The 12,475-nt window shown below is 49.3% G+C and overlaps 1 protein-coding gene across 1 annotated transcript in view; it reads right to left on the reverse strand.

Annotated features, from left to right (window-relative positions):
• The window catches only part of LOC121293054 (hyaluronidase-5-like), a 61,885-nt gene that overhangs the window by 10,933 nt on the left and 38,477 nt on the right, over window positions 1-12,475 (reverse strand). The window lies entirely within an intron of this gene.

Raw genomic sequence — 12,475 nt, forward strand, 5'->3', positions numbered from 1 at the left:
CAAGGTATAGCTCTAGTGGGGGGTTTTTTTTATATAATGGAAATAGGTGGGAAAAGGAAAATCTTTATAATTTATTGGAAAAAAAAAGGGAAGGGGGAAACAGAAAGGGGGTGGGGATGGGGGAGGGAGCTCAAGACCTAAAGTTGTTGAATTCAATATTCAGTCCGGAAGGCTGTAAAGTCCCTAGTCGGAAGATGAGGTGTTGTTCCTCCAGTTTGCGTTGGGCTTCACTGGAACAATGCAGCAAGCCAAGGACAGACATGTGGGCAAGAAAGCAGGGTGGAATGTTAAAATGGCAAGCGACAGGGAGGTTTGGGTCATTCTTGCAGACAGACCGCAGGTGTTCTGCAAAGCGGTCGCCCAGTTTACGTTTGGTCTCTCCAATGTAGAGGAGACCACATTGGGAGCAACGAATGCAGTAGACTAAGTTGGGGGAAATGCAAGTGAAATGCTGCTTCACTTGAAAGGAGTGTTTGGGTCCTTGGACGGTGAGGAGAGAGGAAGTGAAGGGGCAGGTGTTGCATCTTTTGCGTGGGCATGGGGTGGTGCCATAGGAGGGGGTTGAGGAGTAGGGGGTGATGGAAGAGTGGACCAGGGTGTCCCGGAGGGAGCAATCCCTACGGAATGCCGATAAGGGGGGTGAAGGGTAGATGTGTTTGGTGGTGGCATCATGCTGGAGTTGGCGGAAATGGCGGAGGATGATCCTTTGAATGCGGAGGCTGGTGGGGTGATAAGTGAGGACGAGGGGGACCCTATCATGTTTCTGGGAGGGAGGAGAAGGCGTGAGGGCGGATGCGCGGGAGATGGGCCAGACACGGTTGAGGGCCCTGTCAACGACCATGGGTGGAAAACCTCGGTTAAGGAAGAAGGAGGACATGTCAGAGGAACTGTTTTTGAATGTAGCATCATCGGAACAGATGCGACGGAGGCGAAGGAACTGAGAGAATGGGATGGAGTCCTTACAGGAAGCGGGGTGTGAGGAGCTGTAGTCGAGATAGCTGTGGGAGTCGGTGGGTTTGTAATGGATATTGGTGGACAGTCTATCACCAGAGATTGAGACAGGGAGGTCAAGGAAGGGAAGGGAAGTGTCAGAGATGGACCCTTGCACCTAAAAATGGAAGGAAACCAATTTTTAACCCTTGCTCTTTGTCTCTGTGCAGACTGGGGGAGATGGTGGTGTAGTGCTAATGCTACTGGACTAGTAATTATTAGACCAGGCTAATGGTCTGGTGACATGGTTTCTAATCCTACCATAGCAGCTGGTGGAATTTAAATTCAATTAATAAAACATGGAATTGAATTAGTCTCAGTAATTGTAATCAAGGCAACTATCATTGATTGTTGTAAAAACTGATCTGGTTCACTTATGCCCTTTGTAGGGAAGGGAATCTTCTCTCCTTACCTGGTCTGGCCTACATGTGACTCCAGTCCTACAGCAGTTAGTTGATTCTGAAATGGCCTAACAAGCCACTCAATTCAAGGACAATTAGAGATGGGCAACAAATGCTGGCCTTGCCAGCAATGTCCACATCCCATCAAAGAAATTAAATGAGTTCCATTTCTTTATTTTTCCTCTTTATTTACAGCACAGTTGTGCATTTCTACACCTTTCACTCATTTTAATACTTCACACATACATCTAAGAGCATCTTTGATTTGGGGGAATTTTGTTTTCTGCAGAAGCTTTCAGACAACTTTCAGATATTGGGTATCTTTAAATAAGAATTGCACGCGTGTGTATATTACTATTTTTTATCTTCATCCATCCTTTTAATGGAACTCAAACCAAAAATTATTCCATATCATCTTCCTTTAAATGTCATTTGAAGTTCACAGCTGAAATTTGTATGAATATCTTATGTTTCTGTAAGATTTGCTAATTTTGAAAATCTAGGAATTGTTTATCAGTGTAAGGGCACAGAAATGGCACTGTCAGTGGCAGAGGCTCACAAATGATTGTAAGATAGATGCAGATAAAAATGCCAGTCAAATATTAAGCTCAGTTACTGAAAAAAACTGACAATCCATTGTCCCCATCACATTTGGTGATTAAAACCATCGAACGTGCTCTGAGTATTTTGTTTTATAAGTTGTTTTTGTAATACTATAAAAACCCTCAGAGGCTGAACAAAGCTCTTTGATATTAGATCACTGAAGAAGGAGTCAGGGAGGGGGAGTGACTAAGTGGGAGGGGTGGTAGTCCGGGGGGCAGTGGGAGGGCTGGGGGGGGAGGTGTGGTTGGGGGAAGGGATTCCTGGGAGGAAGGGCTTCTGGGGGGAAGGGGTCCAGGTGGGGAAGGGTGCTGAGGGGTGAAGGGATGCAAAGGAGGTAAGGGGTGTGAAAGGGGGAAGGGGTGCAGAGAGGGAATGTGCTGGTGAATGTGCACAGGAGTGGGAAGGAAGAGAACATGCATGTTTGCCAAGTCATCTCCGAAGGGGAAGGCTTGTGGCTGGTATGTTACAGAGAGAAGGTGGAAGGTGATGCCAGGGGGGTCAACTGTGATGGGGGAAAGGAAATGGGTGATTGGGGGAGGGTACAGGATGGGGGAGTGAAAGTAAAACCAAATTAGCACCATGCTGTCCAAATCAAAAGTGAAATGAGAGTTGTGGTGGGTGAGGTCAGGTGCTGCATGGGAGTGTGATCATTGGGTGGGGTGAGATGCGGGTCAGCTCAGGTGGACAACTGAAAGAGAACCCCAACAGGCAGCGCTGAAAATTGCTCAGGACATTGAGATGGGTGTGAAAGGTGAAGGATCTGTGTGCGTGTGAGATTGCTTGCACAAGAATCTGAAAGGCCCTGCCACATACACACTTTTCCCTCCAGAATCAGTTATGGGCCGGCTGCTCCCTCTGTGGTGACAGGTCTTTTGGGCTGCTTATTTCCAGCTCTTCAGTGGGCGAGGCCTCTTCTTGGCTGGAGGTGAGGACGTGGATGTAGCTGAGGGACTGGCTGGCTGAGGGTGTCGGTCCTTTGGCAGAGCTCCCTGTGAATCATAGTAGAGATAATTAGTGCATGGCAGCAGAGTCCAAAGCTGGAGAAACAGCACTCACAGTGGCGTTGAGAGAGGGATGATGTGGTGCAGGATCCTCAGATGGGTGTCCACCACTGACCTCACTGTCACCGCAAACACTGTCCATGTCCTCATCAGTCAGCGCGATAGCATGCTCCTCAAAGTGAGTGAGGGGCCTAATGTCAGCCACTCCATCCCCAGTCTGGAACCTCGCCCTACTGATGTGAGCAGGCTTCTCCTGCATGAAAACAGATGGAGAGAGTGTGAACAGGATGCATGACTCTGCCTGGAATGTTTGTGTGGTGAGCGGAGCCATGGATGGGATGAGGGCACGAGCTCCAGATGATATGAGCCTGGAGATGTGAGGGTGTGTGTGAGAGTTCGTGGTGTTGTCCCTTGAGGTGTGAGATCCCTGTGGATGTGTGATGGGTTTGTGAGTGTGTGAGTTGACAGTGATGAGAAGAGTGAATTACCTTGGAGGAACAGACGAGACCTTTCATCCTGTAGCAGCACTGGGTGGCTGTCCTCTTTTACAGGGCACTGGCTCTAACCACTGCAGCCACTGCCTCCCAAGCCAGGCTGGTTGTGCCGTTGCCCATCCTGCAGTCAGAGCGGGGGTACAGGACATCACAGCAGGCCTCCACGGTATCCAAAAGGCGTTTCAGTGATGAATCGCTAAACCTGGGGGCTGCAGTCTTCTTGCCTTTCGTGGACATTTTCCCCACAGTGGTCATGGCCTGGAAGCACTGAGATGTGTGTGCTTGGCTGCACTTTAAATATAGCACCCGGCGTGATGAAGCAGTGAGGTGATGGCGGGCAGTGGGCGAATGAGAATCTGTCCGCCATGGAAACGACATGTTTCCGGGAATGCATAGATAATATGGTGGGTTTGGGACAATATGGCGTGAAAACACGCCATCGTGGGTGACGGGTAAAACATCATTTTACCCGCCCACTACTGCACTTAGTGCAAGTCTGCGACAATTCCGCCCAATATCTCCTTCACTTGCCCTATCACAAGCCTCCCCTTTTGCTCTCTTTTCCTACCTTCCCCCATTTTACCCACATGCAAGTTATGACACTTCTAACTCTTCTTAGTTCTGATGAAATGTCATGACCTGAAACGTAAGCTCTGTTTCTCCCTCCACAGATGCTGCCAGACCTGCTGAGTTTTTCTAGCATTTTCTGTTTTTATTTCAGATTTCCATCATCCGAAGTATTTTGCTTTCAACCCAATTTGGTCACAGGTTATTAAAACTGTTCAGTGACTCCTTATAACAACATTCACCATATCTGACCTTATCTGTTCTTTCCACAATTCCTTGCTTTGGTCAGTCCTATAAAAGGAGCTCTCTTTCATGTTCTGAAGAATGGTCGCAACCAGAATACAATGCTATCATTTTTGTCTTTTTAAATATTGATAGGCCTGTGTTTATTTTCACAATTTGGTTTCATTTAAATTACCAGAAATATATAGTGACTGAGAAGTTGCAAATGTAATATAAAAGGGAATAGTCCGTTTAAATAAAAACGAACCTGGTGTTGATACAAAGAAACTCTGTTGGCCCTGCAAATCTGACTCACAAACAGAAATTGCTGAAAACTCACAGTAGGTTCATCAGCATCTAAAAAGAGGGCAAGTAACTAATAGCAGCAGTGTTAACCTGTCTTTTCTCTTTAAACATGTTGTCTGACCGGTTCTGATTCATGCATTTTCTGTTTTTGTCTCAGACTTCCAGCTTTTGCAGTTATTTCGCCTTTTCACATACAGTTGTCTTCTCTTTCTTCTGGTGATGGGCCTGGCCTGCAGCTTATTTCCAATATTTTCTGTTTACAAACTGAGAATGTAAGTCTTGTACTCAGGTTCATCTAAATGGAGCAGTAAACATTGTGAGCAGAAAGCAGCTTTTACACAGAAACCGGAGTGCAGGAAAATCTTTGTTCTATGCGCTAAATTTAGGTGCCTCTTAGGTCCTGATATTACCTGGTTCCATTTCCCCACTTCTTATGCATCTTCTTAATATAATTATCCTTTAATTTTTGAATGATCACTGTAACTCCAACAACAGGAATTCGACGCCAGCTCTGTCCACCAGCGTGTGTGCGGTTTCTGCTGGCATTGATTTCACCATTGTGCATCCATCACCTGCCATCTGCTCCTCGAAACTGCCCGCCCTCTTCGTCACTCTCTGCTGCTGCCCATCATCCACTTTCTACTCCCCGGTGTACATTCCATTTCTCATTCCCTGTCATCCGCTCCGCTGTTTCCCTCTCCCTGCCGTCCAGTCTGTTTCCCGCTCCCTCCTGCTCCCCGCTACCAGTCTCCCTGCTGTCTGCTCTGCAGACTTGGCATCAACTTCCTGTTTCTATTCAGCGGTAGGAATTACAGTTCTGTTGAAGGGTCATGAGGACTCGAAACGTCAACTCTTTTCTTCTCCGCCGATGCTGCCAGACCTCTGAGTTTTTCCAGGTAATTCTGTTTTTGTGTAGGAATTACAGTGGTCATTCAAAGACTATTGGATTTATGGATCTTTAAGAAGATGCGTAAAAAGTGGGAAAATGGAACCAGATAGTATTAGGACCTGAGAGGCACCTAAATTTAGTACATGGAACAAAGGTCCAAAGCTTTTCTGCTCACAATGTTTACTGCTCCATCAAGATGAAGCTGAGCACAAGACTTATATTCTCAGTTTATAAACAGAAAATACTGGAAATATGCTGCAGGCCAGACCCACCACCTGAAGAGAGAAAAGACAACAATGAAAAGGCCAAATAATTACAAACGCTGAAAATCTGAAACAAAAACAGAAAATCCCTGCTCCCTGCCACCTGGTCCCTACCGCCCACTCCATCATCTTTCCTCTCCCTCCAGCTCTCGTTCTCATTCCTTTTGCTGCTCTTTCCCCCCTTGTCGTAGGGAGCAGAAGGAAGCAGGAGGGAACTGCCAATATAACACCCTAATTCAAAAAGGGCGGGAGACAAAAAAACAGGTACTATAGGTCAGTTAGCTTAACATCTGTCATTGGGAAAATGTTGGAGTCTATTATAAAGGATGTAATTGCAGAGCATTTAGAAATGCATAATATAATCAAGCAGAATCAGCATGGCTTCATGAAGGGGAAATCATGCCTGACAAATTTATTAGAATTCTTTGAGGAGATAATAAGCAGGGTAAATAAAGGGGAACCAGAAGATTTAATATATTTGGATTTCTAAAAGGCTTTTGATAAGGTGCCACACATAAGGCTACATAATAAGATAAGAGCTCATGGTGTTGAGGGTAGTATATTAGTATAGATAGTGGATTGGCTAACTAATAGAAGACAGAGGGCAGAATTTTCCGTTTGCCGGGCGGGCCCGACCGACTCGGTGGTGGGCGGGCGGCCGATTGCCGTTGGAGAAACGGGCCGCACCGCCATTTTCCCCGGGCGGGTCAATTAAGGCCCAGCCAGCGGGTAAGCGACTCCCGTGGAAAACGGGAAAATAGTCGCGGGGACGGGCGGCCTCAGACTGCCGGCTCCAATGGGGAACCAGCAGCCTGTTTAAAGAGTGGCCAGGCAGCCTGCTTGAGGCAGTGCACCATGGCCACTCGGGGAGAGAGGGAGGGAGGTCCGAGTGCACAGCAACATGAGCAGGAGGAGGGGGGCAGCCACAGGAGAGGCCAGCGGGGGGGCCACTGTGTCCCCAGATTTTCAGATGCATGCCTTGCTGTCCTCCTGCAAGAGGTGGGCATCTGTCAGCACCTTCTATATCCTGAGGATGGGAGGAGGAGGGCCACCCTATGTCACCATCCAGGCATGGGAGGAGGTGGGTGACATGTCAGCGCCCATGATGATGTGCTGCACACTGGCACCCTGTGCAGGAAACGATTCAACGATTTGCTGCGCTCTGGACGGGTGAGTACCATGTTAGCCTTGGCCATTTGACCCAGAAGGCAGCCTTAGCCTTTGAGCATCCCCGCCATGTCTTGCTGTCGTTACTGCATAGGGCATCTGTCACACACTGGGTGGGCAAATGGGTACTGACAATGCTTAGTGGTTGAGGAGAAGAAGGGTTCTCTCTGCAGTATATGTTGGTCTTTGTGGCATTTGAATAGTCTGGGGGCAACCTGTGGGGGAGGCCACATGACACATAGAACTCCAACACATCAGGTAATGAGATGGTGCAAGGGGTGCCTCAAGGTGTTTTGGGCAAATGCCATCTGCTGGCATTGGCACCGCACCTAGTTGCGCCTCCTTGCCATGGGCGTTAAGAGCCATGTGATATTCAAAATGATGGATGCCGAACGTGTCCAAGGTGGCCATTGGGGGAAGGTGTTGGGACTGATCACCAGTAGTGTGGTCAGGAGCCGCTGGAGGCCTCAGATGGGCCACTGTGGTTGGGGTGCACCATGCACATGCAGAGTACATGAGCGAACAGCTCCAATAAATCCTCTTCTCTGTTTTGCAGGCAAAAGCTCACCACAATGCCCGGGAGAGCCAGAGGACTGGAGGTGGGCGCGACCTCCTGCAGCACCTCACGCCTTTTGAAGAGCAGGCCATGGAGCTGGGCAGCAGTCAGGAGGCCAGGGCAGTGGGGGGCGGTGAGGCTGGAGTCCAGCGGGCAGGTAGTTGAGGCCCACAGTCCCATCCACTCTGTCTGCCCACCATCCAAACCACTGATGGTTGCTGCAATCATTAATGCTGCAACACTGCTCATTCACAGACTGAGACACTCAGACGTGTGGGTCTTACAGGAGGGACCCTTGTCCTCTTGCGGGATCGTGTCTCCCACCACCTTCCTAAATCACCTTATCCTATTTGTGACCACCATCCCCATGGCCTAACATGCCATTGGATCGCTGCTGCACAGCCAAAGACTTATTTCATCTTAGGGGTTTGGGACCTCCAGCACCCTTTCAGCCAGTGAGCCCCACATTACTCTGTCCAAAAGGTTCTCAGCACCTCAGCTGTGATCCTCATGGCTCAACTTAGATAAATGTCACCACGTTACTCATCCCTGCGCCAAGTGGAAATGGTGCCTTCTGCCCACCTGGTCTATGCCCCTCCTAACGGAATGAAGGCCAATAATGTGACCTCTCAATCTCCTGTGATCCACGGCAAATGTCGCTCCTGTTTGTGATGTTTCCTCAGCCCCGCAACTATCCAGGCCACAATGCATCCAGGTCAGGTACCTCTGCACTCTCCCCACTCCTATGGTACATTACATGCCATGTGGCATTCCTGAGGCCATCTGACCAGCCTGTCTGCATGTGCGTTTAATGTTTGGGGCCCGTCTTGACTCTTTTCCACCTCACCAATATTCTTCTCCTTAGGGTCTTGAAGGGTGAGTGACTTATGAGGCTGGGGTGGGGAAAGGGATGAAAGGTTGAACTGACTTTACGCTAACTGATGCACTGTCCTTGTTGTTCATTTCAGCATCACCACCAGAGCGACCCGCATCTCAACCCCGTAGCTCCCCCCCCAACTCCACACCTGAGGGGCAACATGTGCAACTTGCAGCACATTTCAGCCAGCCAGGCACCAGCGCAGACACACACACCTCGGTGGGGACTTTACCGTCGGCTGGTGTCCCAGGTCACAGTGGAGAGGGCACTTCACGATCACTGGAGGAGATGGCAGGGACAGAGAGTGCCGATGGCTCCAGCAGCCAGAGGGCTGCAGGGGACAAGGCACATGCTGAGTCCGGCATTGATGATGTGCCTCTGGAGTTGTCCCCATTGCAGCAGCTGCAGGACAGGCGGCAGGAAGTGCGTTTGTATCTGGCAGGGTTGCATGAGGGAATGGTTCAGTTGCTCTCTGCGACGGAGGAGTCTAGGTAGAGTGCACCCGAAGAATCTGCCCTCAGGCCAGAGCATCAGGATTCCCTCAATGAGAGATTGGCGACTCTCATAGCGAGGGGCTTCCACCAAATGGATCAAAATATGATTGGGTTACGCTCTGACCTGCAAGCCCTCACAGGTACTGGCCACAGGTGGTGTTTTCCATTGTGGTAGATATTGTGGACACCAAACGTCGGCACTTGGTGCCCATGCATCTGCGGTGAGCAGTGAGGTAGATTTGGACCTCGCGTCGGCGCAGCAGCTGCCTGCCGTCGCTGTGAGCTCCTCTCAGGGTGCTCCAGGTGAGGGCAGCAGCTCCTCTGTACCTCTGCCAGACAAAGTTTCTTCCATTGAGGCTGCGACAACTGGGGAGGTGCCCGTTCTGGAACTGGCCACTCCCTCCCAGGCGGAGCCATCACAGGCTCCATGGGCCAGAGGACCCCCGCCAAGGTCATCGAGCCTAATAGGCCACCAGAGTCAGCAGGCTGTCTCACAAGCTACTCCAAGCGATGGGGCGTCACATAGATGTATTACCCGAAAACATAAGCATAAGGCACCTTAGGCACTCCACGGGTTTGTCACAGGTGATTTTGTGTTGGCTTTGGAATAGGGACCCATATTTTTGTGATCGATAACAAGTGGTGTGAGTTTTTGTTTTGGACAAAATAAAGTCCACCTTTGTAATCATGGCTGAGGGTCTTTTGTTTGAGGTGCATTTTTCTTTTTCACATATTTATCATGAGTGTTTGAGTGGACATTGATGTTTCTGTACTAAGCCCTTATTTGCAGCTGAACAGGTGGAAGATGTGATACCTAAGTGCCACGTGTGGAAGCGCCAGACAATGCTGCTCCTGCTGATCCATGTGTGTGGAGCTAGCTGAAGGTTCTTTGGATTAAATGGTCAAGGGTGTCCCTGCCTCCTTGGTGTAAATGCAGGTCATCGTGGTGCCCCTCATCATCGCCCTGTGCTTCCTCATCCTCTGAGCCACTGCTGGATTCATCATGTGCAGCCTCATCCAGGGCATCAAGGTCTTCATCCCCTGCATTCCCTCTTTCCAGCACAAGATTGTGCAGAGCGCAGCAGACTACCACTATCAAAGAGACACGATCTGGGGAGGTACTGGAGTGCACCCCCGAGCGGTCCAGGCAACGGAAGCGCATCTTGAGAAAACCGATGTCTCTCTCCACCACAGCCCTTGTGGAGCCGTGTCTCCTATTGTAGCGCTGCTCAGCTTCTGTTCTTGGATGGCGGAGAGACATCATGAGCCACCTTCGCAGGGGATAGCCCTTGTCACCCAGCAGCCAACCATCTAGCCGAGCCGGAGCACTGAAGAGCCCCGGCACCAGGGAGTGTCTGAGGATGTAGGCGTCGTGGGAGCTGCCTGGGTACCTTGCAGACTTGCAGGATCTGCATCCTGTGATCACACACTATCTGCACGTTCATGGAGTGGAAGCCCTTCCTGTTGATGAAGGCACCGGGCTCACCTGCTGGTGCCTTGACGGCCACATGTGTACAGTCTATAGCACCCTGCATGCGGGGAAGCCAGCAATGGCCTCAAAGCCTCTGGTTCACTGTGTCTGACTTGCCTGGTCACAGCAGAAGTGGATGAAGGTCAATACCCGTCTGAACAGAGCGTCTGTGACCTGCTTGACACAAGTGTGGACAGCTGATTGGGAGATACTGCAAAGATCACCTACCGAGCCCTAGAAGGAGCCAGAGGCATAGAAGTGAAGGGCAACTGTGAGCTTCAGAGTCGTTGGCATGGGGTGTCCACCCACACAGTTTGGGGAGATCTCAGGTCAATCATCTGACAGATATAGTTGACTGTCTCCCTTGAGCATCGGAGCCTCCTTCGGCACTGCGCATCAGTCATATTGAAGTAGCTGCTTCACTGCCTATATACCCTGGCAGCAGGATAATGGCATCTTCTGTGGCCCCTTGCACCTTGGACATCCTCTTGGCCCTGCACCCCTTGTGCCTGCGCCTGGCCTCCCAAAAGTGCTCCCCTGGAGACTGATTGTCCAGTCCTGGCCTCCTCCTTACTCCATTCCTCCCTTCATCCTCAGGGGAGCTGCCTCCAGCGGAGAAGTCAGAACCCATATCCCCAGGCTAAATGGAGACCTCCAGAAAGCTGCAGGCCTGAGAAAGGTTACTGTCTGCAGACTGGTTTCAAATTACACAATAAGCTCTTGGGAAATTGATGTGAATTACTAACAATCACAGAGGCAACTTTTAAACACTTTCATCAATTATAACGTCGTCAAAAACATGAACAATCCCTCTGAGTCCACATATACCGACATTGCAAAAGTTTTCTTAAATAATCTCCTACCCGCCTGCCCATTGGGCCCGTGCACCGACCGAAGTTCACACGGGCCCCTCAAAATCGTACACAATTGGCAAGTTAAGGGGCTTAATGAGCCCTTCAATTAACGGCAGGTGAACTGAGTGCGCCTGCCCACTGAAATATCACAATGGCACGCGCTGATGTGCTGACGTGCGGGGTACTGGAAAATCCTGGCCAGAGAGTTGGGATACGGGGGGGTGGGGGGTGCATTTTCAGGATGGCAACCTGTGGAGTGCCACAGGGATCAGTGCTGGGCCCACAATTATTTACAATATATATGAATGACTGGGATGAGGGAAGTGAATGTACTATCGCCAAGTTTGCAGATGACACAAAAATATGTGAGAAGGCAAGCGGTGAGGATGACACAGAGTCTACAGAGAGATATAGACAGGTTAAGTGAGTGGGCAAAAACTTGGCAGATGGAATATAATGTGGGAAAATGATGTGAGGTTATGCACTTTGACAGGTTGAATAGAAGAGCTGACTATTATTTAAATGGAGAAAGACTGCAACACAGAGGGATTTGGGGGTCCTCGTGCATGAATCACAAAAAAACTAACATACAATTTCAGCAGGTAAAAGGGAAGGCAAATGGGATGTTGGCCTTTATTTCAAAGGGGTGGAGTATAAAAATAGGGAAACCTTGCTAAAACTATACAAGGCACTAGTTAGACCACACCTAAATATTGTGAACAGTTATGGTCCCCTTACCTATGGAAAGATGTATTGGCATTGGAGGCAGTACAGAGAAGGTTCACTAGGTTGATCCAGGGTATGGATTTTCTTATGAGGAGAGGTTGAGTAGGTTGGGCCTGTACTCTTTGGAGTTTAAAAGAATGAGAGACAACCTTAGTGAAACATAGCGGGCTTGGCAGGGTAGATGCTAAGAGGTTGTTTGCCCTTGTGGTAGGCTAGGGCCAGAGGGAATAATCTCAGAGGAAGGGGTCGCCCATTTAAGACAGAGATGAGGAGGAATTTCTTCTCTGAGAGGTTAGTGAATCTATGAAATTTTTACCACAGAGGGCTGTAGAGGCTGGGTCTTTAAGTATATTCAAGGCTGAGATAGGCAGATTTTTAATCAGTAAGGGAATCAAGGGTTATGAAGAAAAGGCAGGAAAGTGGAGTTGAAGATTATCAGATCTGCCATGATCTAATTAAATGGCAGAATAGACTCGATGGGCCGAATGGCGCACTTCTGCTCTTACGTCTATGGTGATATATTTCCAAGTCAGAATGGTGTGTGGCTTGGAAGGGGACTTCCAGGTGGTAGTATTCCCATGTATCTGCTGCCCT

The sequence above is a fragment of the Carcharodon carcharias genome, chromosome 21 (genome assembly GCF_017639515.1).
Source record: "Carcharodon carcharias isolate sCarCar2 chromosome 21, sCarCar2.pri, whole genome shotgun sequence".
Classification (NCBI taxonomy): Eukaryota; Metazoa; Chordata; class Chondrichthyes; order Lamniformes; family Lamnidae; genus Carcharodon; species Carcharodon carcharias.